The sequence below is a fragment of the Scyliorhinus canicula genome, chromosome 13 (assembly GCF_902713615.1).
Source record: "Scyliorhinus canicula chromosome 13, sScyCan1.1, whole genome shotgun sequence".
Classification (NCBI taxonomy): Eukaryota; Metazoa; Chordata; class Chondrichthyes; order Carcharhiniformes; family Scyliorhinidae; genus Scyliorhinus; species Scyliorhinus canicula.
This window is the reverse complement of record NC_052158.1, coordinates 4,262,202-4,286,817: the sequence shown is the minus strand read 5'-3', so window position 1 is coordinate 4,286,817 and position 24,616 is coordinate 4,262,202. Positions and strand designations below refer to the sequence as shown.

Sequence of the window (24,616 nt, the reverse complement as noted above, 5' to 3'; positions counted from 1 at the left end):
CCCCCTCGCCACCCCAACTCCCCTCACCCCACCCCTCACCCCCTCACCTCAGCCCTCACCCTCACGCCTCACCACCGTCCGGTTGTCTAACCATACATGCCGTCTGGTGTCTTGCAGGACCTGACGAGTTGGGCCGGGCCCATCCGGGGGCCGCTCCGCCCCCAGCCAATGCCAGAGCAATGCCCCCCTGGACGGCAGAGCATCGATGGGAGAGCAGCCAGAACCCCAGCCCTCTGCCCGAGACTCAGGGTCATAGGAGGGCACTGACTTTCCCTCACTGCTGTCTCCAACACTGTCCACCATCTCAGAGTATCATCTCGGTCGGGCACATTAGTGAGGGGGCTCCTGGGGCACAATCTGGTGCGCCCCACACAGTCGGTCCAGTGCAGCAGGTGGAGACAGGAGCAGCCGAGGGGCCGGTCGGTCGGAGGGCAGTCCAGCTCCAGAAACCAGCTGCTGTCCAGACAGGTCCCGGGCTCCTGGAATATCCAGTCCCAGCCACAGTGCAGATGCAGGCAGAGACCCAGGGACAGGAGGGGATGACGGCGAGCACCCAGCACCTGCAGGGGCAGGTGGAGCAGTCCATCCGCGTGCAGGAACAGGGACTGGTGCCGGGCATGCCTGCCACCCAGGTCGAAACCGCACTGGTGGCGTCCACGGTGGAGGCAATGGGGGCGATGGTGTCGGATATGTGTCATATTATCATCGTGTCCAAGGCCTGGGGCATTCTGTGCAGGCGGGGGCCGAGGCCGGGTCCCAGGGCTGCCCTCTCACAGGCAGCCAGGTGCCAGAGCCGGCTGGAGATTGCAGCGGCGCTCCTCAGCGTGGCCCAGTCACAGCAGGCCATGGCTGAGAGCGTTGGCGACATTGCCCAGGTGCAAGCCGGCGTGGTGCAGACACAGAGGGAGGTGACCCAGTCACAGACGGACTGGCCACTCATTGGCTGATGTGGCACAGACCCTCAGGGGTTATTGTATATTGTATCGGAGTATTTACAAAATTAAATAAAGGGCTCTGTCAATACATAATCACCTGACCAACATCACCCGCCACAGGTCAGGAGTTTACCCTGGAAAGTGGATGGGATTCAGGTGGAATACGTTATATGGCACAGCCGCAGCCTGATGTGGTGCAGTCCCAGATGGAGATGGGCCACTCCCTGTGCTCCATGGACGCGAGCGTGCAGACGCTGGTCGAATCCAGAGCGGCCTCCAGGGCTGGCAGCACAGGGTCGGGCGGGGGTCTCAGGGGATGGCTCCGCTCACACCCCTGTCCCATGGAGACACCTGGGGGGCCATCGGGGACCCCGAGGGAGGAGGAGGTGATGGGGCCCGTGGCTCCCGCAGGGGAGGTGCCGGAACACGGCAGCACCTCGGACTCCCCCTCCTGTCCCTGGTGCCTCTGGTGGGCAGCGGACAGAACAGGGCAGCACTACGCCACCCGGGACGTCCTGAGGAGCATCCGGGCCCATCCAGGCCAGGCCGTCCCGGGAGACCTGCGCCAATGGGGACCTTAAAGAAGGAATTAAAAAGTGAGGCCTGGTAAAAAGCTGATCAATTCCTCCAATGTTAGCAGCAGTCAGCAGCCCCACAAGCAAGTGGCAGCTTCCAAATGCATCAGGTCAGCTGCTGCCTCCAGAGGCTGTTCACAGAGACACTGAAACATCCTCCAATCACAGCCTCTGTCTCTCCCGGCCGCTGATTCATCCTCCAATCACAGCCTCTGTCTCTTCCGGCCGCTGACTGATCCTCCAATCACAGCCTCTGTCTCTCCGGGCCGCTGATTCATCCTCCAATCACAACCTCTTTCTCTGTGGGCCGCTGACTGATCCTCCAATCACAGCCTCTGTCTCTCCCACTCTCTCCGGCCGCTCGCTCGAGCTGTGACCGTTGTAAAATGAAACTGTCCCAGACTCATAACTGAGATAAACTCCCACCTTCCCGGAGATCTGACCGACATGGAGAGGGGATTCAGGAGAGGAATTTATATAAAACTGATCATCATACCGCCCAATGGTCCAGAATCCAGTCTCTGGGCTCAGACTGACCCAATCCTTCCGCTCCACAGACTTTGCGGCTACTCCCAGACTCCAGCCCCGATTCCCCTTCACCTCCACCTCCCAGTAATGTCTCCCCGATGTGAATTCCGCTGATCCCAGCACACAGGGCCAGTGTGTAAACCTCTTCCTGGTGTCAGGGAGACTCCTCTTGGTCCCTGTCCATCTCAAACTCTTCAGATCCTCAGACACCCCGAGCCGGGGATTCGCTGTTTCAACATCCAGGGTCACAGAGACTGGGAGAAAAAGCAAAAAATTAGTGACTCACTCGGGATCGGGGGGGGGGGGGGGGAGAGACTCACAGGGGATCGGGGGGAGACTCACTGGGGATTGGGGGAGAGACTCACTGGCGATCAGGGGGAGAGACTCACTGGGGATCGGGGGGAGAGACTCACTGGGGATCGGGGGGAGAGACTCACTGGGGATCGGGTGGAGACTCACTGGGGATTGGGGGAGAGACTCACTGGGGATTGGGGGGAGAGACTCACTGGGGATCGGGGGGGAGACTCACTGGGGATCAGGGGGAGAGACTCACTGGGGATCAGGGGGAGAGACTCACTGGGGATCAGGGGAGAGACTCACTGGCGTTGGGGAAGGTTCCCTCCTCGATTTCACCATTTCTAATTTTATTTCCTGTTCCTCAACATCAAAAGGATCTGCCCTGAGGGGAGGAAATTCACTTTGTTGGACTGTGTGAGTGACATCATTAAAATAAACTCATCTCTTCTTCAATACCGACTGGGAAATTTAGATCAAGATCATAACACCGAGATATTTCCGTTCTGCTCCGGAAATAAATAATATTTGATCTGAGGCCACATGTGGAGGTGGTTATTCAATGTGATTCTCCACAGACAAACCTCTACCTTAATCCTCTCCCTGGATGTATAAAAGATATTCATCTAGAGTGAGTGCAATGTTTCCTCAAGACAATTGAGAAAATGGGCTTTGCTGACACTTTCAGGAAATGGATTGCAATCCAGTGCTTGTTCCCCAGGTCCTCAATACCGGGGCCCTGCAAGGCTGCGTACTTAGCCCCCTACTCTACTCCCTGTACACACATGACTGCGTGGCAAAATTTGGTTCCAACTCCATCTACAAGTTTGCTGACGATACGACCATAGTGGGCCGGATCTCGAATAATGACGAGTCAGAATACAGGAGGGAGATAGAGAACCTAGTGGAGTGGTGTAGCTGAAGTGTTGGGCACTGTGGACTTATGAAGCAGACATATGCCACCAACACTGAAGAAGGTTCAACACTATTTTATTAACTCTGAGAAAATACTAGACATACTATAACTGTGGGTATACACGATGCTAGTTTAACGAGAAACGTGTGCCTGTCCGAACCAGTTGAATCTCTCAGCAAGTGGTGTGAGTTTATACTGTACTTGATGAGCTCTTGTGCTTTAGAGAGGCAGCATCCAGAATGAGCGGGAAAAGTGATGCCCTCTGTCTTTATAGTGTGTGTGTTCTAACTGGTGATTGGTGGTAGTGTTTGTGCCTGTTGATTGGTCCTAGTGTATGTCCATCAGTGTGTGTCTGCACCATGATATACTGGTGTATATTATGACAACGACAACAATCTCTCCCTCAATGACAGCAAAACTAAAGAACTGGTCATTGACTTCAGGAAGCAAAGTACTGTCCACACCCCTGTCAGCATCAATGGGGTTGAGGTGGAGATGGTCAGCAATTTCAAATTCCTAGGGGTGCACATCTCAAAAAATCTGTCCTGGTCCACCCACGTCGACGCTACCACCAAGAAAGCACAGCTGCGCCTATACTTCCTCAGGAAATTAAGGAAATTCAGCCTTTCCACATTAACCCTCACCAACTTTTACACATGCACCATAGAAAGCATCGTATTGGGCTGCATCACAGCCTGTTATGGCAACTGCTCGGCCCAAGACTGCAAGAAACTACAGAGAGTCGTGAACACCGCCCAGTCCATCACACGAACCTGCCTCCCATCCACTTGACACCATCGACACCTCCCGCTGCCTGTGGAAAGCGGGCAGCATAATCAAAGATCCCTCCAACCCCGCTTATTCACTCTTCCAACTTCTTTCATTGGGCAGGAGATACAGAAGTCTGAGAACACGCACGAACAGACTCAAAAACAGCTTCTTCCCCACTGGCACCAGACTCCTAAATGACCTTCTTATGGACTGACCTCATTAACACTACACCCTGTATGCTTCATCCGATGCCAATGCTTATGTAGTTACATTGTATATCTTGTGTTGCCCTATTATGTATTTTCTTGAATTTTGTTTAATTCCCTTTTCTTCCCATGTACTGAAAGATCTGTTGAGCTGCTTGCAGAAAAATATTTTTCACTGTACCTCGGTACACGTGACAATAAACAAATCCAATCCAATCCAGATATTCATCCAGAGTGAGTGCAATGTTTCCTCAAGACAATTGAGAAAATGGGCTTTGCTGACACTTTCAGGAAATGGATTGCAATCCAGGGCTTGTTCCCCAGGTCCACAGTGAAGACCAGCTGACTCCATCCCCCTCACCACTCCTCCTCCCTCAACAGGCAGACAAAGCCTCATTCCCAGGCTTCCTGTCCCAACCTTTCTGTTGACAGAATTTTCTTCCTTTAATGGAGCCGGTGAATGGAACCTGGAAACATTCAACTGGTTTCATCCGGGGGGAAGGATCTGTAAAAAATGAAATGGAAATGAAGTGTAAGTATAAAGGAAAGAGTGGAGGAGGGCGGAGAAGCAACTAGACTAACCAGCAACTAAATATCCAGCCAATAAATAGGTTTATACACAGAGAGTAAAGACAGAATGAAAACTGAAAGAGGACAAATGCAATTTGCTAATTGCCGCCCCATCAGTCTGCTGGAAATAATCAGCAAAGTGATGGGAGATGGATGTGATGGACAGAGATCTCAAATGACACTTTCTCAGCCACAACTTTTAATGGTCCATTAAATAGTCCGTCCCGCCCGCCCCGCTTCCCTCCCTCCCGCGGGAATGTGAGCAGTTTGAATGGAAATGAATGTGGGAGTGATGGCAAAGGGCTGCCAGGGAGTTTTGTTTGTGGATGCAGACATTTCCCTGAAGGATGTGAGTGAAATATCAAAGAGTGAGGGGGGTAAAGCTGCAGCTGTCCCTGTGCAGCCCCCCACCACCTGCGCTTCTCCATTTCCCTGCTGCCCCTTTTCTGATCACAGCGCCAGCGAGCGGCTGGAGAGAGTGGGAGAGACAGAGGCTGTGATTGGAGGATCAGTCAGCGGCCAAGAGAGACAGAGGCTGTGATTGGAGGATCAGTCAGCGGCCCGGAGAGACAGAGGCTGTGATTGGAGGATCAGTCAGCGGCCCTGAGAGACAGAGGCTGTGATTGGAGGATCAGTCAGCGGCCCGGAGAGACAGGGGCTGTGATTGGAGGCTCAGTCAGCGGCCCAGAGAGACAGAGGCTGATTGGAGGATCAGTCAGCGGCCCGGAGAGACAGAGGCTGTGATTGGAGGCTCAGTCAGCGGCCCGGAGAGACAGAGGCTGTGATTGGAGGATCAGTCAGCGGCCCGGAGAGACAGAGGCTGTGATTGGAGGATCAGTCAGCGGCCCGGAGAGACAGAGGCTGTGATTGGAGGATCAGTCAGCGGCCCGGAGAGACAGAGGCTGTGATTGGAGGATCAGTCAGCGGCCCGGAGAGACAGAGGCTGTGATTGGAGGATCAGTCAGCGGCCCGGAGAGACAGAGGCTGAATTACGGGCGGATATGTTGAAGTTTTAACTCAGACATGGGCAGGAAAAGGGTATCTGCAATGAAGGGATACTTTTAAAATTAATCATATTTGGGCCAACTGAGGGGGCTGAATAAAGAAAGGGAGCCAGTTCATCCTTCCTCACCCGGGGCACAACAACTTAGGGATATCCTGTCCGGAATCAGAATAAATTGAGGCTCGTGCCGAGATAGTTCCCACAGAAGGGGACGGAGGGGAAGGAATTTGGTGACCTCGCCCAGGGACTGGTCAGAATAATAAACTTCAAGAGAACATGGACTGGCTGCTGGAATGGGCAGACTTGGGGCAGTTGTAATTTAATGTAGGTGTTATGGGCCAGGGTTTGGAGAACCCCAAAGTGCATCATGGAGTTCACCTGACCCACAACTTTGAATAGATTGTGGTATGGGGAGCACACGGCCCACTCTACAGGGGTGGGTACAGCAGAAATGGAGAAGTATTTTTAAAGCAAAACAATGTTTATTCTATGAACTCAAGTTAAACTTTTTAAAACATACAGTGAATATCTAATCAACCATTAATTCAAATACAACCCCCAAAGAATACAACACTAAATAATCCTTAAGCTGTCCTGTTAACATCCATAAGACTTAAAAAAAAAACCTTTAAACAGAAGCACATCAGGTTAAAGTCACTACTGAGAGCAGTTATTAGTTTTAAATCACAAAAGGATTGATTTACAGTCTTTAGATTACAGAGAGAGAGACTAATACCCCTTCTGGCCGTGACTGCAGCAATCCAGCTCTGGAAACAAAACTGAAACCCACCCTGCAGCAAACAGTCTAAAACGAAAGTAAAAAGCTGACAGACAGCCCAGCCCCACCCACTCTCTGACACCACTGCAGCAATAAACGTCTATTTCTTAAAGGTACTCTCACTACAGATATTTATATACACACCCATTTCTTAAAGGTACTCTGTCATGACATAGGGAAGTGTTCTACTTAATGGTGGGATGGCAGGATTGGGCTGGAGTCAGGGCCACGACCTCCTGAAGCAGGCCCAAGGGAGGAATGGAGGAAGCCAAGGCTGAAGTGGACAGGATTGAAGACCCACTTCTATCTGCTGGGACATCAGCTCAGTTCTGAACATGAGGGTCAGGCAGCACTTACCACTCACGTCGCTCCACCACTCCCCACCCCCCACCACTCCCCACCCCCCACCCCCCAAGACCTCTCCATTCCCTCATACCCACTCCATACCCCCATGGCCACGTGCACTGTCAGGGGGGCAGTGCACCGGGCATCACCCTCACCCTGAGTGATGCATTCACCTGAGCTCCTCTGGGAGGTTTGCTCACCAGCAGCACGCTGTGGGAGAGCAGGCGTAACTCACACCAGTCGGCCCTCACGCTGATGTGAATGGACTTTCTTACTGGAAAAGTGGTTCCGTTGAGGGGCCGTATCAATGTACCTGAGCAGTTGAATGGACAGACCGCAGATTTGTCCCTGCACATTGTTAAAGGAAATTATCCTGCATTAATGTGGAGAACCTGGCTGGAAAAGATCAAACTAAAGTGGACCCAGGTGAATCTCACGTCCGATTTCGAAGTAGGTCACCGAAGATTTTAAAGAAACAAACCGTTGTCTTGAATGGAGAGTATGTGGGAGAGCTCAGTCAAGTTAAAGATTCAGTCAAGCAAGATGCTTAAAGGTGAGGTAAGTGCCTCTGTCTCTGATTGATGGTTTATTCACTGGGTTGGCTGGAGGCCAACACGTCAGGAAAATTGACCTGAGTCAAGCTTCTCTCCAGATGAATGTGGATCCAGATTCACAACTATCTTTGACAATCGTGACACACAATGGGCTGCCCAGATATTAAAGTCTTCAATTTGGTGTCACGTCCACACCTGAGATGTTCCAACGTGTCATGGATCAAATTCTAAGTGGATTAGGAGGCCAGTTTTACTTCGATTATATCTTAGTTCCTGGAAAGAATGAGGAAGAATCTCCACAACCGAGATGCTGCACTCCAGAGCCTAGAAGATTACGGATTAAGAATGTGGAAAGATAAATGTGAATTTTGCCAATCTTCTATTGAATATCTGGCTCACGTCACAGACACAAAGGGACTGCACTAATCACCTTCAAAAGTCAAAACCATTACGGAGGCATCTATGCCTCAAAATGTCAACATTTATTCTTTTTTAGGATTATTAAATGTTTTTGATCATGTTATGGTGATACTGCAGTGTAAAGCTGTAGCTGGGATTTCTTCTGTGTTTCCATTTCTCACTCGGTTCCTACACTTGACTCCAGCGCCTTTTGTGACCGGTGATCACAGTGAAAATTCAGCCCAGAGAGTTGAACTTTCCCTTGCAGTTCATTGTAGTGCCAGTTTCAGCCACACGATGGTGATGTTGAGCTGTACGAAGAACAGGAACGTTTTGCAGCGCAGTATCGCCACCTGCTGCTGGATACCTGAACTTCCCACTTCCTTGTTCCTGTCACACACCGAATCCCTATCGAGAAATTCCACACTGCCGGTCCGGACAACGTTCCCAGTTTGGGATCTTGCCGTGGGTCAGGAGCTGAATTCACAAATCTGGGCCTGGATTCCGAATGCAGAGAGGATAAGTATGTCCTCCTGGTTTAGTAACTGGGACACTGGTGGATAGTGAGAATGTGAGAATGAAAGTGAAATTAGACAGAGCAACACCACCTCCCCCTGGCTGAGAATGGTATTGCAGCAATAAAATTAGATTTTTAAAAACCAGTGCAGCAGCTCCTGGTGAAACTGGAACAACATGTATTCTTGTTCAATTAACCAGCAGATCAAATTAATAATAAAAACAGAAAGTTCTGGAAAAGTGTTCAGCAGGTCCGGCCTGTGGAGAGAAAAACAGAGTTGACGTATCGAGTGGAATATGAATCTTTTTCAGATGATTTCCAGCATTCGCAGTATGTTGTTTTTATTACAACAGATCAAATTGTTATGCTGTATAAACATCGTTTAATTGATGCAACAATATTACATGTCAGCAAAACAGTAAACCTAAAACCACAAACTGTGGATTTATTTTTAACCCAGTAATTTCTCAGAATCCTTATGTTATTCAGGCCCTGAAATTTATTTCAATGTTCAATTAGTTCACAAAACGTCATTTCAGTCACTAATATCTGATCATATCTCTCCAGGGTTTCTCTGTTTTGTTCTTTATTCAGGTAAATGAATAAAAATATTTTAAGCATAAAAATCCTGTTTTGCATGGAGCAACACTGCCACCCGCTGGCTGAGATCGGGACTCCACAGATTTATTTTCCCTGCATTACTGACTTTGGTCACCTGGTGGCGCTAGAACACAGTTGAATGCCAGAGGTGAGGTGAGAGTGACTGCCCTTGACATCAAGACAGGTAAATCATTCACCATATCGCTATCAACCTGCTGGAACTCTCTCACTCAATGCACTTGTTTCACAAACATTCACAGCAATGGGCATTCTAGCATCGCTGAACTGAAAAGTAAGATTGTTTTACATTGGCTAATATAACACGGCAAATGGGAGTAGGGTGAAAGGGAGTTGGTTCAGCTCAGTTGACTGGATGGCTGGTTTGTAATGTAGAGCGATGCCAGCAGTGTGGGTTCAACTCCCATATCAGCTATGGTTATTCAGGAAGGTTCAACCTTGCTCCTTGCCTGAAATGTGGTGACCCTCAGGTTAAACCCACCACCAGTCAGCTCTCTCTCAAAAAGGGGAAAGCAGCCTCTGGGACTGCAGCAACTTGTGTTTCTATTCAGTGTCTGAGAACCCTGAGGGGTGGGGAAGCTGACAACTTAACTTCAGTTTCAAATAAAAAAGTTAACTTTCTTCAAAGCTGCCTTTTGCTCTGCTTAAAACAAAGATTTAGTGCCTTTTAACAGTGATATAAAATAAACTAAATTCACACCACGCACATCATTTAAAAGAAAATCCTCCATTTGTTTCATGACTTCAAAGGTCAATTAGCGTCTAAAAAATTTCACAGCCGAATTGATTGAGAGATAAATATTGACCAGGACACGGGGAGGAACTCCCCCCAACTCAAAATGATTCAGTGGGATCCTATATATCCACCTGAGTAAGCAGGCAGAGTCTTAATCGCCCAACATTCAACATCGTAGCTAATGGGGCAGTTTAGCTTAATGGGCTAGACAGCTGGTTTGTTAATGCAGAACAAGGCCAGCAGCACGGGTTCAATTCCTATACCAGCCTCCCCGAACAGGTGCCAGAATGTGGCGACTAGGGGCTTTTCACTGTAACTTCATACTTGGGACAATAAAAGATTATTATTCAGATATTGAAGCAGTTCATGTCCAAATGCAGCAATCTCCAGGCTTTGTAACAGTTTTTATTCTTCCATTATGGGTTCTGGACATCGCTTGCTAGGTCAGAATTTATTGTCTATCCCTAATTGCCCCTTGACAATATGGTGCTGAGCTGCCGTCTTGAAGCCGCTGCAGTCCCTGGGGTGCAGGTACACCCACCGTGCTGTTAGGGAGGGAAATCCAGGATTTTGACCCACGTTAGTGAAGGAAATTCTGATATGTTTCCACGTCAGGATGGTGAATGACTTGGAGGGGAACCTTGGGGGTGATCCCAGGTATCTGCTGCTCTTGTCCTTCTAGATGGTGGTGGCCGTGGATTTGGAAGGTGCTGCCTGAGGAACCTCGGTGAGTTCCTGCAGTAAATCTTGTCGATGGTGCACATGGCTGACACTGTCCATCGGAGGTGGAGGGAGTGAATGTTTATGTCCAAAAAGGTTACTGGGTTACGGGGATAAAGGGGATAGGGTGGTGGTGTGGGGCTCTTTCCCAGGGCCGGTGCAGACTCAATGGGCTGAATGGCCTCCTCCTGCACTGTAAATTCTATGATTCTATGGGTTTTGCTTGATTGGAGATAAAAAGATACCAGTTAGGAGTTAAAGTGTTTCACTTTCTTGTTAAGCATTGTAAGCTATTTTTTATATGACGTTAAAGTTAGTTTAAGACTGTGTTAGTAATAAAGTTTGTTTCAATATAACATATCCTTAATTGTGTGGAGTCACACTTCGAGCAAAGTATCCTTTCCTCGCATCTTACAAATTAAATTAAACATTGGGGTTTCTGTCCGGATCCCAGCAACTATTGGGGTCTGGTCTGAGATTGTCATACCTGTATCGCTGTTCTAATTTCAAAACCCATTTCCTATTCTGACAAAACTTTTCTGAGGATTTGTTAAACATTTCTACAGGTCTCCCAGTTAATTTCCAACAATTAGCTTTAGTTTGTCCAGGTTTATTTCAATGTAAGTATATGACCATTTTCCCACATGTAACTAGCTGTGTAAATATCAGCCAAAAGCGCTACTTCTTGGGTCTTTAATACTTAATGCTCATCGAAATTGATTATAATGGTTACTGGAATGTTGTTTCAGAATTCTTCTGTAATGTACGGAAATTAATGTTAAATGATTAGTTAAGTTATAATCAAACAATTAATAGATTAAAATGTGAGTGTCGTGTGACTTATATTAAAAGCTGTCAGTGTTATTTGCTGGGTGCTGTTATATCAATGCAATGGTTGCAGATGTTCAAGTTTGAACGAGCAATATCCTCTCACTTTGCTGATTATCGCTACCCATGACTATCGTCCATTTTACTGCAAAACTCCGCACAGGCAGTGATCCCAAACCCATGGCCACCACCATCTAGAAGGACAAGAGCAGCAGATACCTGGGATCACCCCCACCTGGAGGTTCCCCTCCAAGTCACTCCCCATCCTGACTGGGAAATATATCGGCCGTTCCTTCAGTGTCGCCGGGTCCAAATCCTGGAGCTCCCTCCCTAACAGCACGGTGGGTGTACCTACACCTCAGGGACTGCAGCGGCTTCAAGATGGGATTTTCACAGTAACTTCATTTAATTGTGACAATAAAGATTTTTTTTTAAAAGTCCAGGCTAATGTTTATTTTCCGTCCTTTGTTTCTGATCCAATTCTCTTTCAGTTGTGAAGAAAGGTCCGGCCTGAATTGTCAGATCAGCGAGTGTTTGAGCATTTTTTGTTTTTGGTATTCCTGCTAGTTCCAGGTATCCAGCAGCAGGTGGCGGTACTGCGCTGTAAAACTTTACTGATCTTTGTACAGCTCGACATCACCATCGTGTGGCTGCAATTGGCACTACAATGAACGGCAAGCAAAAGTTCAAGATATTTAATTTCGTTTTTATTTTAATTCTCTGACATTTCTATTTGTGTTCTTATTTACAGTCTGATTGAGATTTTACAATTTGGAAATTAAATGACTCATTTAGTACAACCTGTTGTCAAGAGTGATTTCTGACCCCCGACCCCTGACCTTGTGATGTCAGGGATGATGTCACCACCCGAGGCCCCGCCCCTTTCCCGATCAGGATCAGAACCGGAGCAGATTCTCAGAAACTGGTTTTCATCACAAGTCCTGAAGAAAGGATAAAGTTTCTCAGTGAATTTATTCCCAGTGAAGGTGTGGAGATGGGATTTGGTGTCCACATTGTAAAATGAAACTGTCCCAGACTCATAACTGAGATAAACTCCCACCTTCCCGGGGATCTGACCGACAGGGAGAGGGGATTCAGGAGAGGATTTTATATAAATCTGATCATCATCCCGCCCAATGGTCCAGAATCCAGTCTCTGGGATCAGACTGACCCAGCCCTTCCTCTCCACAGACTCTGCGGCTACTCCCAGACTCCAGCCCCGATTCCCCGTCACCTCCACCTCCCAGTAATGTCTCCCCGATGTGAATCCCCCTGATCCCAGCACACAGAACATGTATGTAAACCTCTTCCTGGTGTTAGGGAGACTCCTCTGGGTCCAGGTCCGTCTCAAACTCTTCAGATCCTCAGACACCTCGAGGCAGGGATTCGCTGTTTCCACATCCAGGGTCACAGAGACTGGGAGAAAAAACAGAAAATTAGAGACTAACTGGGGATCGGGGAGAGAGAATCACTGGGGATCAGGGGAGACTCACGGGATCGGGGGGAGACTCACTGGGGATCAGGGGAGAGACTCACTGGGGATCGGGGGGGACTCACTGGGGATTGGGGAGACTCACTGGGGATCGGGGGAGACTCACTGGGTATCGGGGGAGACTCACTGGGGATCGGGGGGAGACTCACTGGTGATCAGGGGAAGATTTCACCATTTTTGATTTGATTTCCTGTTCCTCAACATCAAAATAAGCCGACCTGATGTGTGAGTGTGTGTGTGTGTGAGAAAGATCATCAAAATAAACTAATCTCTTCTCAAATTTAGAAGATCTCAACACCGAGATATTTCCGTTTTGCTCCGTGGAAACAAATATGGCGGGTTCTCCGCTTCACGACACCGGAAGTGCGATCGGGTGGAGAATCGGGCGTAATGCACAAATCGAGGTTTGTGCCCGGCACTGATTCCGACGCCAGGCTCCACTCCCTCCCTGGTGGTGAAATCAAAGTTTGTGCCCTGCAGCGGGCCCATGTAAAACCCTCATTTACATAGATTTAAATCTAATCAGCGGATTGGACACAGTATGCTCCGCCCTTCCACGATGCTCCGCCCTCTCAGGCAGACGTCACGTGGGTGTGAATTAGTGCAAATATTTACAAACGGGGACTGGGCTCCATGGCTGCTGAGGGGCAGAGAGAGGGTAATATACTCTCAAAAAGCCTCAATAATTGTCCGACTTGCTGGGGGGGGGGGGGGCTGCCTGGGCCGGGGGGAGTAACGGGGAGCGACTTGGTGACAGGTCTGTGCACTCGGGGTGTCCCCCTCGGGATCGGGGTGGCCTGGCTCAGACCCCCATTGCTGCAGTCTGGGTTTTAAACACACCCCTTTGCTGCTTCTCACAGGCCCCTGGCTGCTCACTCTGCTGACTGCTCACTGTGTCCTGGAAATGTTCACAGAGCCTCTGGTCATTTGGGAGCCCACCCAGGCCGCCCCTCTGGAAAGCCTCAGACCCCGGCTGAGCCATCACCGGGATGGGCGTGGCCAAGCTCAAACAGTGACACACCAGGTGCTGCCACTCCTCAGTTCCCTCATCAGAAGCTCAGCCCCACTGCAGGGGAAGCAGGGGAATAGCAGAGCTCACCCCAAACAAAGGACACATGCACCGTGGCCATTGGCACCCTCCCTGGCACACTGCCCCTCTCAGGGCAGAGGCCTCACCAGTCACACTATCAACCAGCCCACCCCTCAGGACCACCAGCTGTCTCCAAGCCCTGCCTGCCCACCGCGCCCCTGCTCCCATCCACCCTGCCCCCGGACAGGTTGTAACAACCTGTGTGTCACACCCAGGACCCACATCACACTGCAGCTAAACTCCCAGCAGACACACACTTCCCTGCCTCACCCCCATCTGTAGGACCTGCCCACACACAAGCCTCTAAGCATGGAGGTGATTGGTGGCACACGGTGACCCTCTCCACCTCACAACCAGGTGCCACCCTGCTGGTGGGATAACACACGGCCCACCCAGTGAGGAGACCCACAGTAAACCCCACTGGAGGAAACAGGGCACGGGTCAGAGAGCCTGTCGCTGACACGGGTTTCGTCACCCACCGGTACCCCTGTCGACAGGGATGATCGGTGAGGATAGAGCCTCCCCACATCACAGGCCCAGTGCCACTCACTGATGGGGACAGGGGTGCAGTGCGGACGGCAACATATCGGGGGGAGTGGCTGAGGGGTGGGGGTGGGGTTTGTGGGGACATGTGGAGGGTGGAGCTGAAGTACAACTCAGGGTCACCGTGTAGCCTGTTGGATTGGGATGGGTTTGGGAATACTCATCGTGCTAACATGTCTTCCCTATTCCCCCCATGCGGAGAATGAATTTTGGAGCACAGCCAGGAATGCTCGCTATCTACCTGGCCACAGCTCCCGTTACGGACACACGGAGCTGGAGGCACAGGGCCTGCTCAGGGAGGATCCTGCACAAGAGGAGCCGGCACCAGAAGAACAGGGCCCAGCCGGTAAGGCTCGAGTGCCGGCCGTCCAACAGGCCGAGGAGGAGGTGTGAAGGAGGTGCCGCATCAGGGCACGTGTTTACCATCGGCGCCTGTCCTTCGAGGAGCTGCCGGACCGCCTGTGCCGCCGAAGACATCGGCTAACCAGTGAGACCAGGTGCCACCTGTGCCAGGCGGTGGTGCAGCTGGCACCGCTGGGGTTTGGAGGAGGTCACCCGCTCCCGGTGGCTGTCACGGTGACGGTCGCCCTGAACCTCTCGGTCTCTGGGACTTTCCAGGGGCCGAGCGGGGACATGTCTGGGATCTCGCAGACATCGGCTCACAGGTACATCCGCGCGGTGACGGATGCCCTATGCACCCGGGCAGCGGACTATATAACCTTCAGTCTGGACCAGGCACACCAGGATGCCCGGGCAGCAGGATTTCCCTCCATCGCTGGCATGCCCCAGGTCCAGGGGGTGATCGATGGTACGCATGTCCCCCTACAAGTACCGGATCATTAGGGGGGCCCTTCATCAATAGGAAGGGCTTCCACTCCCTGAATGTGCAGTTGGTGTGTGACCACCAGCTGTACATCACACACGTCTGCCCCCGATACCCAGGCAGCGGGCACGACGCTTACATCCTGGCGCACTCGTCGGTTCCCAGCACCTTCGAGGTGCTCCCTCAGGTTAGGGGTTGGCTCTTTGGCGACAAGGGTTAACCGCTGAGGTCATGGTTAATGACACCTGTCCAGAGGCCCCAGACCGACGCGGAGACCCGTTATAACGAGGCCAATGCAGAAACCTGGAGCGTCATTGAGCGGAGCATCGACATCCTCAAGAAGCCATTCCAATGGCTGGACCGCTCTGGTGGGAATCTCCAATATAGCCCCAGGAGGGTCTCTAACATCCTGCTGGCCTGCTGTGTCCTTCATAACATCAGCCAGCAGAGGGCGACATGCTGGAGGAGGAAGGACGCCCGGGCTGACAGGACAGGCCGCACAACGTGTGCTCCAGGGCCGCCGCACACGGGACAACCTCATCACCTCTCAATTGGCCAACTAAGAGGCCTGGTCACCGGCAGCTCCCCGCCCTGTCCTTCCTCCCATACCCCCCCCCCAACTTCCATGTGGTGCCCTTTCCTCATAGCCACTGACACCTTCCCCGTCCCTCCTCCCTTCACTCCACCTTCCCCGTCCCTCCTCCCTTCACTCCACCTTCCCCGTCACTCCTCCCTTCACTCCACCTTCCCCGTCCCTCCTCCCTTCACTCCACCTTCCCCGTCCTTCCTCCCCCTTCACTCCACCTTCCCCGTCACTCCTCCCTTCACTCCACCTTCCCGTCCCTCCTCCCTTCACTCCACCTTCCCCGTCCTTCCTCACTCCACCTTCCCCGTCCCTCCTCCCTTCACTCCACCTTCCCCGTCCCTCCTCCCTTCACTCCACCTTCCCCGTCCCTCCTCCCTTCACTCCACTCCACCTTCCCCGTCCCTCCTCCCTTCACTCCACCTACCCCGTCCCTCCTCCCTTCACTCCACCTTCTCTGTCCCTCCTCCTTTCACTCCATCCCACGACCCCAGCTCCCCCTCCCTCCCTCCGAGGGCCCTACCAGTATCCCCACAGGGTGTTGGCGCTGGGTTGGCAGTATCAGCCGGTCTTGTCCACGGGACGGAGGATGATGACGACTCGCTGGGAGATGAGCTCTGGATCTCCTCATCGTTTGACAAAGTCTGACTCCTGCCTTTAAGATCACATTCCACTGTCCGCCCGGGTCATCCCTGCATGTGTGCCGGCCAATCCATCTCACAGGCCCATATAGCTTGTGGGGAGGGGGTTTGGGGAGATAGTGAGTGGTAACGGCTCACTCACTGGGTAAGCTGACATACACGGTGGCCTCACACTTCTGGCCCCGTTTCCTGCCACCTCTCACTGAGGGTGACCCCAGGTTCAAGTGTCCTGGGGCCGTGCCCCCGCCATACATTCCAGAAGCTCGATCCCTGTCCGGGCTACAGCTGCTTCCTGGGATCGGGCAGCCCTCCGACCGCCCGCTCCCTCGGGAGTCCCTGCCTCCACCTGATGTGCTGCAGCCTGTGTGAAGTGAGCACCAGAAGGTGACCCAGGAGCCTCTTCACTAAAATGCCCCCCGAGGTGATAGTCTCTGCGATGGTGGAGGGTGCAGGTGACAGCAGTGACGAGAAGTCGGTGTCTTCCCCGGACTGGTGCTCCGGGGTGTTCTGGGGATGTGGCCGGGGGTCAGCGACCCCGGACTGCCCGGCCTCGTCTGATGGTGATCCCGCAAGACAAAAGACAAGAGACACGGTGAGATCTTGGGAAGGAGAGGTCTGTGGGAGAGGGGGTCACTCAGTTGCTGTTGGGACATCAGCTTTGCATTGGGCTCTCACTTGGTTACCACATGCCGACCTCTGTTTCTGAGACGGCCCTTTCCTCTGCCTCGCCCGCGAGCTCCATCGCCTTCTGTTCCCCGGGGTTTTGCACTCTCAGGTCTGGGATGCCCCCGCCGGTTTTCTGTCGCTCCCGGTGATTGTGGGTCACCTTGTCCTCGGGAACACATAAAGGACATGGTGAGACGCATGGAGGTGAGTTCTACGGGAGGTCTGTAGCTGGTGGCATGTGTGTGCCAGGCACCAGGCCAAAGAGGACAATACAGGTGTTGGGGGTTTGGTGCAGGGTGGGGTGTGAGGGAGATGCAGGCAGGTGGGTTGTGAGGAGTGAGGGACAGGAGTGATGCCAGGGGCACAGAGGTGGTGACTCACCCGAGCTGTCCTCAGGAGATCGTTCATCTTTTTTCGGCACTGGGCCCCAGTCCTCCTGGTGAGGTTGGCAGCACTGACCATCTCTGCCACCTCCTCCCAGGCCCTGTTGATGATGGTGGGCTTGGGTCTCCTGCCCACCCTGGGGAAGAGGGTGTCCTGCCTCTGCTCCACCACGCCCAGCATGCGATTGGCCACTGACTCAGAAAGTCTGGGGGCAGGTCTCCGTGGAGCCACCTTCTTGGCTGGAATGGGAGTGTTTGGGGAGCGGAGCGTTTATAAACAGCTCCAGCTTGTCAGGCTCTCCAGCGCTAATTCAGGCCCCAGCGAATCAGACACCAGCGGGAATGGGAATTGCTCTGATTCCCGTGGGAAGAGCACTGGCTCATTTGCATGTCCTGATTCGCTTCCTGAATAGCGCCCCCAAGGGAACGGGAAGAGCCGCAATTCAGTCCCCACGGCAACACTCAGGGCGCGATCCAATGGCCACGCTGCACCCGAAAAGCAGCTCGCCGCGGCTCAGCGTGGACGATAAAAGCCAGGAGACCCCGCTCTCGGGGCATCGAGGCAGCTGGTCTCACTTTAATATGCAGATTCCTCAGTTTCCCGAGGTGTGGGATCAATCTCCCTTCCCCTCGGAGACCTCGGGCGGGCGCCGTTCGGTACTGATTCCCACAAACAGGTACCAGGCAGAACGGCATCGTGGGGGTCTCCCAGGGGATCAGAGGCCCCAGGGGTATGCCCATTGGGCAGGGTGGTACCCTGGCAGTGGTAGTGCCACCCAGGCACCCTGGCACTGCCACCTGGCACTGCCACTTGGGTGTCAGTCTGGTGAGGTAGTGATTGGGCTGGGGTGCCCTGCGTAGGTGTTGCGAGGGGTCTGGAGACCCTCCCACGGTGCATTGGACATTGGGGGGTGTATCGGGGGTGGCGTCAGCGGCCTCGGAGATCAGGATTTTAAAATGGCCGATCTCTGGCTGCGCTGAGGAGTTCCAGCGAGCGCAGCTCCTCACTGCACAAAACGGGACGATGTGCGGCCTCGGCCCCGCGTTCCCCACTTAGGCACCTTACCCAACGTGGGGGGCGTTTTATACCCATGTGTTTCTCGGCACTGTGAGCTCCGGGAAACACGCGGTTAAATACGCTCGCTCCGGGACTTTGTTCCCTTTTAGTTGAATCGCGCCCTTACCCTCCCAAATGGAGAATCCCGGCCACAATATTTGATATGAGGCCACATGTGGAGGTGGTTATTCAATGTGATTCTCCACAGACAAACCTCTACCTTAATCCTCTCCCTGGATGTATAAAAGATATTAATCTCGAGTGAGTGCAATGTTTCCTCAAGACAATTGAGAAAATGGGCTTTGCTGACACTTTCAGGAAATGGATTGCAATCCGGGGCTTGTTCCCCAGGTCCACAGTGAAGACCAGCTGACTCCATCCCCCTCACCACTCCTCCTCCCTCAACAGGCAGACAAAGCCTCATTCCCAGGCTTCCTGTCCTAACCTTGGCCATGGACATGAGTCTGGTCCACAAGGTGGAGATGTATCAGGAGGATGAGGATTGTAGAGGAGGAAAGGTTCAGCTGGGAATGGCGGAGTTTCCACTTGCTGAAGTTTGTAAAGTATCGATGGGTTCTGGAGACAGAGCTCCATCTGAGAGTTCCTGTATTGGTGATGTTTAGGGAGCTGACAGTTTCAGCTGACCAAGCTGAGAATGATTTTTAGAAAGTGGATTAGTTGCATGAATCAGACTTTAATTCCAATCAGGACCATTTTTATCCTCATTTCTTTATAACAAAGCCCTTAAACATTCTCTCTGCCGACGGATTCTCCGTTGCGCCGGCAGCGCTCCCACGCCCGCGGGTTTCCCGGCGGTGTGGGGTGGCCACAATGGGCAATCCCATTGGCAGGTGGCAGAGACGGAGAATCCCGCTGCCGGTGAGGGCCGCCGCCCAGGAAAAGGGAGCTGGCGGGCCGGAGAATCCCGCCCGGTGTCTGTGATATTTATATGGATAATGATTCAAATATAAGATATAAATCAGGACAGACGAACTTATCTGAGTTTTACCAGGATTAATGACATCCAGCATTCCTTGCCATCCTGGGAACGGTAAAGGGCTGTTGAATTTTTCGATGGACAGGACACCATCTGCTCGTGACAGCTTTTTACCCTCATCGCTAATCCTGTAAATATTAAAGAGTTGATTATAAATTGACCATAAACACTTTGCTGAGTAATTTTACCAACTTGCCCAGAGTTTCAGTAAAGTTCATGTCCTACCTCCTCGTCCCAGATGCTTCCTCCTGAAATAAACAAAACACAAATCTGAGTTGACAGAGACGGACTGTCTATATCCAGAAAGCAGAAATGACCCTCACATTGTTACAAGCTGCTGAGAATTGTCAATTCCCATTGCTGCAGACATGGAATAGAAAGAGGATGTTCCACAAAGGATATTGAAGCATAGGAGAAAGTATCAAAAAGATTGACAGCAACTGAGAGGCTTCAACTAACAGCAAAGATTGATCAACTTTACTGTAGAAAAGAGAAGACCTGATAGAGATCTTTCAAATGATGAAAGGGGTCGGATTTGAGAGATTCAGTGAAGATGTTTCCACTTCTGGAGAATCCAGAAATCGGGATAGAAACATAATATAGTTACAAATAAATCCAATGGGAGTTCAGGAGAAACTTCTTTCCCGAGAGAGTGATGAGAATGTGGAACTCACTATCACACGGGTTGGAATTTACTCCAGTCTGTCACAGCAGCGAGCATGGTGTCCGGACATAGGGAATCACACGAGAGGTCACGGCTCAGTCTGTCGATGGCAGGAAAACCCGGGATTAAGTCAGAGTCGGGAAGGGGTCAATGTACCGGACTAGGGGCAGGAAGTTAATTATTCTCATTAATGAGTCTGTGAAACCAGTTTAAACCTGATTCCAGCATCATTAACTGCTGCTTTTTCAATTCAGTTTAAACCCCATTGGTTGGATTTTATGAGGGTCCCACTTCCCGTGATCGGGAACGCCGTGACCCTGGGATTGAAAATGACTGTGTAAAGAGATTGAAAGGCGCTGAGCACTGACCCTCCAGCAGGATGGCTTCAGGAAATGTGTTTGTGATATTCCGATAAGAATCATCATTAAAAGGACAAGATCCAAGGGTCTGGCACTGCAGTCAAGAAGGAGGGTCAAGAACGGTCAACCTGGCTCCCGGGCCTACAATTCACACCAGAAGGAGCAGCCGGGTGGGGAATTGGAATTTATCAGTCAAATCCCAGGGGGATTGGGGCTGAGGTTTTTAAAATAACTTCAGGGGAACAACCGAATCCTGGGGGGATTTGGGTTTGAATTGAGGAAGGTTTGGGCTGAAATGTGGGGTTTTGTCTGTGGATTTTCAGGAGAGGCTTTTTAATAAGTTGTGGTGATTTGTGTGTTTATGTGGAAGCCGAGGTTAAATTGAGGAGGGATTGAAATCAGAAAAACCAATTGAATGTTGTGTAATGTTATTTACACTAGTTTAGAGCTCTTGGTATTCGGTGTTGGGAGTGTTTTTACTAAACAACAAGTTTGTGGCTGAGCCAATCCCCGTGTCTGTGTAATTTTGTTCTTTATAAAATCCTCGAGTCGAGAACCATCAGTCAGAGGAAACGGGAGTGTGAACCTCTTACAGTCCCTCAATCAGGTACACAGTGCAACTGAACAAGGGCATTCCCGCTTCATCCTCAATCCCACCACCTCACCCCCCCACCCCCTCCCAGAATCCCACCAGTATTCCCAACAGGGGTTGATGTTCAGCCTTCCCGTATTGTGAGGCCCCTGCTCATTGCTGGGGGAATACCAGTGACTGCAGGATGAGAACATTAATTGCCCTGTTAAGGGGCTGAATTGGTTACAGGAAGGCTGTCCCACAAGACTTACCACCACGGACTTAATCTGTGTAGAGATGGAAAGACAACAGAAACTCCACAGTGTCATTCCCCATGTCCCCTTCCACTCACCCCACACCCTGACTAAATGTACCCTTGGGGGGGGGGACAGCATTTAATTCCACCCACCCAGGGAAAGGCAGCCATACATTTAAGGAGAAGTTGGATAAACACATGAGGGAGAAAGGAACAGAAGGATATATTGACAGGGAAATGAAGTAGGATGGGAGGAGGCTTGTGTGGATCATGTTGTGACTGTGAACTTTCACTGAAATAAACTGAAATATAATCCCTCACCTTCAGAAATCTCACTCCGTCTTTTTGTTCCAACTGGTTTTTCAACTTTGAGAGTTTCTCCTGAATAGAATTTAAATTCTCCTGAATTTCACAAAGATTTTCCTCCATTGTTTTTAGAATTTTTTCCTCTTCTTCCCTGAGATCTCGGATGAAACGCTGCTCTTTCTCAGTGAGAATCTGGTGCATTTTAGTGAACTCGGATGTGATGTGGCTCTGCAGACTGACCGACTGTTTCTATAAGAAGAAACATTAAAAATAATATGTTTCTGTCATAAAAACAACAAAATAATTAATTAAATTTGGAAGCTCAGCACAGGGAGACTTTACCCTAATTTGGGAAATCTTCTGTTTCTGCTGCTGCTCCATTTCTAGAACCGTCGATTTCTTCTGTGTGAGAGAATCTAAGGAAGATTTCACCTCATCCTGGGATTGGGAGAGAAAATCAGAAAATAAAAGTGTTAGACCCTGAAAATGTGATCAAATAATCAGGGGATCAAATCTGTTCCCTTTTACCTTGTAGATTTCAACAGCTTCTTTAATCGGGATGAAGCGGTGTTCTCTGTGTTCCTGTGAAACTACACAATTCACACAGATCAATTTCTTGTCAGTTTCACAAAACAGCTTCAGTTCTTCCTGATGTTCCTCACAGTAAAGTTTACTTTCCTTCTCTTTCCCGATTCAGCTTTAATTTTCGAGCTTTCTCAGCCAGATTCACTAAGACCCGATTGGTTCTGAAGTTTCTTTCTGGAAACTCCTGTCGACATTCCGGGCAGGAGTTTCTCTCCTTCTTTTCCCAACATTGGGTGATACAGGAGCGGCAGAAGTTGTGTTCACACTCCAGTGAAACCGGATCAGTGAAGAAATCAAGACAAATGGGACAAATTGCCTCCTCGGACAAACTTTCCTCCTGTTGTCTGGAAGCCATGTTCACACTCAGCACTTCCTGATTCAAACCACTTTCAGTTCCAATGTTCCTGCTCTGCTGCTGAACACAATCAGTTCAGTAACTCCCTGATGTTCACTGCAATCCTCAAGGAATTATTGTTGTTTGCTGCTCTCGGTCCCATTGCTTTGGGAGTTGGAGATAAAAGCCGGAGCGGAATTCAGAATAAACCAGGTTAGAGGGAGCAATAGGGAATAATTGAACCCAGGCGATGAGAGTGAAGGTCTGTTGGTGGTGGGGGTGGGTGGAGAGAGGATGGGAGGAGGTGGGGATTTTGCCCTGTGAGTGACTGGCAGCCTGCTGCTCTCCTTCATTAACTTCTGTCTCAAAGCAGCCCCAGGCATGGATGGTCAAACTGTGTTTTACTTTGTGGGAAACACAAACTGAAACATATTGTCCAGCTCCTCCTGACCTGTCCCTTTATGTAAACCCAGCCTGACTCCAACTCAAGTTAGATGTTTGGTATTTATTTATTAGGAATGATTTTTTTTTTAATAAACAATTTTATTGAGGTAGTGTTTGGCGTTATAAACAGTTACAGACATCATCAGCAAGAAAGCAAAAAAGGCAAAAATGTGCAAACATCCATGTACTTTCAATACTTCAATCATAACATATTGCACAAGCCCGCTCCTCTCCCACCGGTACTACCCGCCATATTTTCCCTCCTACTCTACTCTACCACCCACCCCCCCCCCCCCCCCCCCCCCCCCCCCCCCCCCCCCCCTGCTGAAGCTCACTCTCCCGCAAAGAAGTCAATAAATGGTTGCCACCTCCGGGCGAACCCCTGCACAGATCCCCTCAAGGCGAACTTAATTTTTTCCATACCCAGGAAACTCGACATGTCCGCAAGCCACCACTCAGTCTGCGGGGGCCTTGAGTCCCTCCACGCCAATAATATTCGTCGCCGGGCTACCAGGGAAGCAAAGGCCAAAATATCGGCCTCTTTCTCCCCCTGGACCCCCGGGTCTTCCGAAACCCCAAAAATTGCCACCCCTGGACTCATCTCCACCCTTGTTTTTAGAACCCAGGACATGACCCCCGCAAATCCCTCCCAGTACCCCCTCAGCTTAGGGCATGCCCAAAACATGTGAATGTGGTTCGCTGGTCCTCCCGCGCACCTAGCGCATTTGTCCTCTATCCCGAAGAATTTTTTCATCCGAGCCACCGTCATATGGGCCCGGTGAACGACCTTAAATTGAATCAGCCCGAGCCTAGCACATGTCGCGATCGAATTTACCCTACTCAGGGCCTCTGCCCACAGCCCATCCTCCATTTCCCCGCCTAGCTCCTCCTCCCATTTAAGTTTCAGTTCCTCTGTCTGGGACCCTCCCTCCCTCATGAGCACCTTATAAATACCCGAGACTCTACCCTCCCCTTCTTCCCTCCTAGAGACTATTCTGTCTAGGATCCCCATTGGCGGGAGGCGTGGGAAAGATGGGACCTGTCTACGAACAAAGTCCCGCAACTGTAGGTATCTAAAATCATTTCCCCTTACCAACCCAAATTTCTCCTCCAAGCTCCTCAAACTCGCAAAGCTCCCTTCCAGGAACATATCACCCACCCTTCCCGCCCCCGCCCGCCGCCATACTCGGAACCCCCCATCCATACTCCCCGGGGCAAACCAATGGTTGTCGCAGATTGGCGCCCAGGCAGACACCCCCATCTCCCCCACATGCCTCCTCCACTGGCCCCATATCCAGCAGGGTCGCCACCACTACCGGGCTGGTGGTGTACTTGGCCGGCGGCAGCGGTAGAGGAGCCGTGACCAGGGCTGCCAAACTGGAGCCCCTGCACGAAGCCACCTCCACCTGCTCCCAAATAGACCCCGTACCCACCATCCACTTCCTTATCATAGCGATGTTGGCCGCCCAGTAATAATTGATCAGACTCGGCAAAGCCAGCCCTCCCTCGCTGCGGTTCCTCTCCAACAT

General features: G+C 51.1%; 1 pseudogene; it reads right to left on the bottom strand.

The window, feature by feature from the left end:
* Positions 1 to 11,983: 11,983 nt before the first annotated feature.
* LOC119975820 lies at positions 11,984 to 22,761 on the bottom strand (annotated as a pseudogene).
* Between the last annotated feature and the right edge of the window lie 1,855 nt (positions 22,762 to 24,616).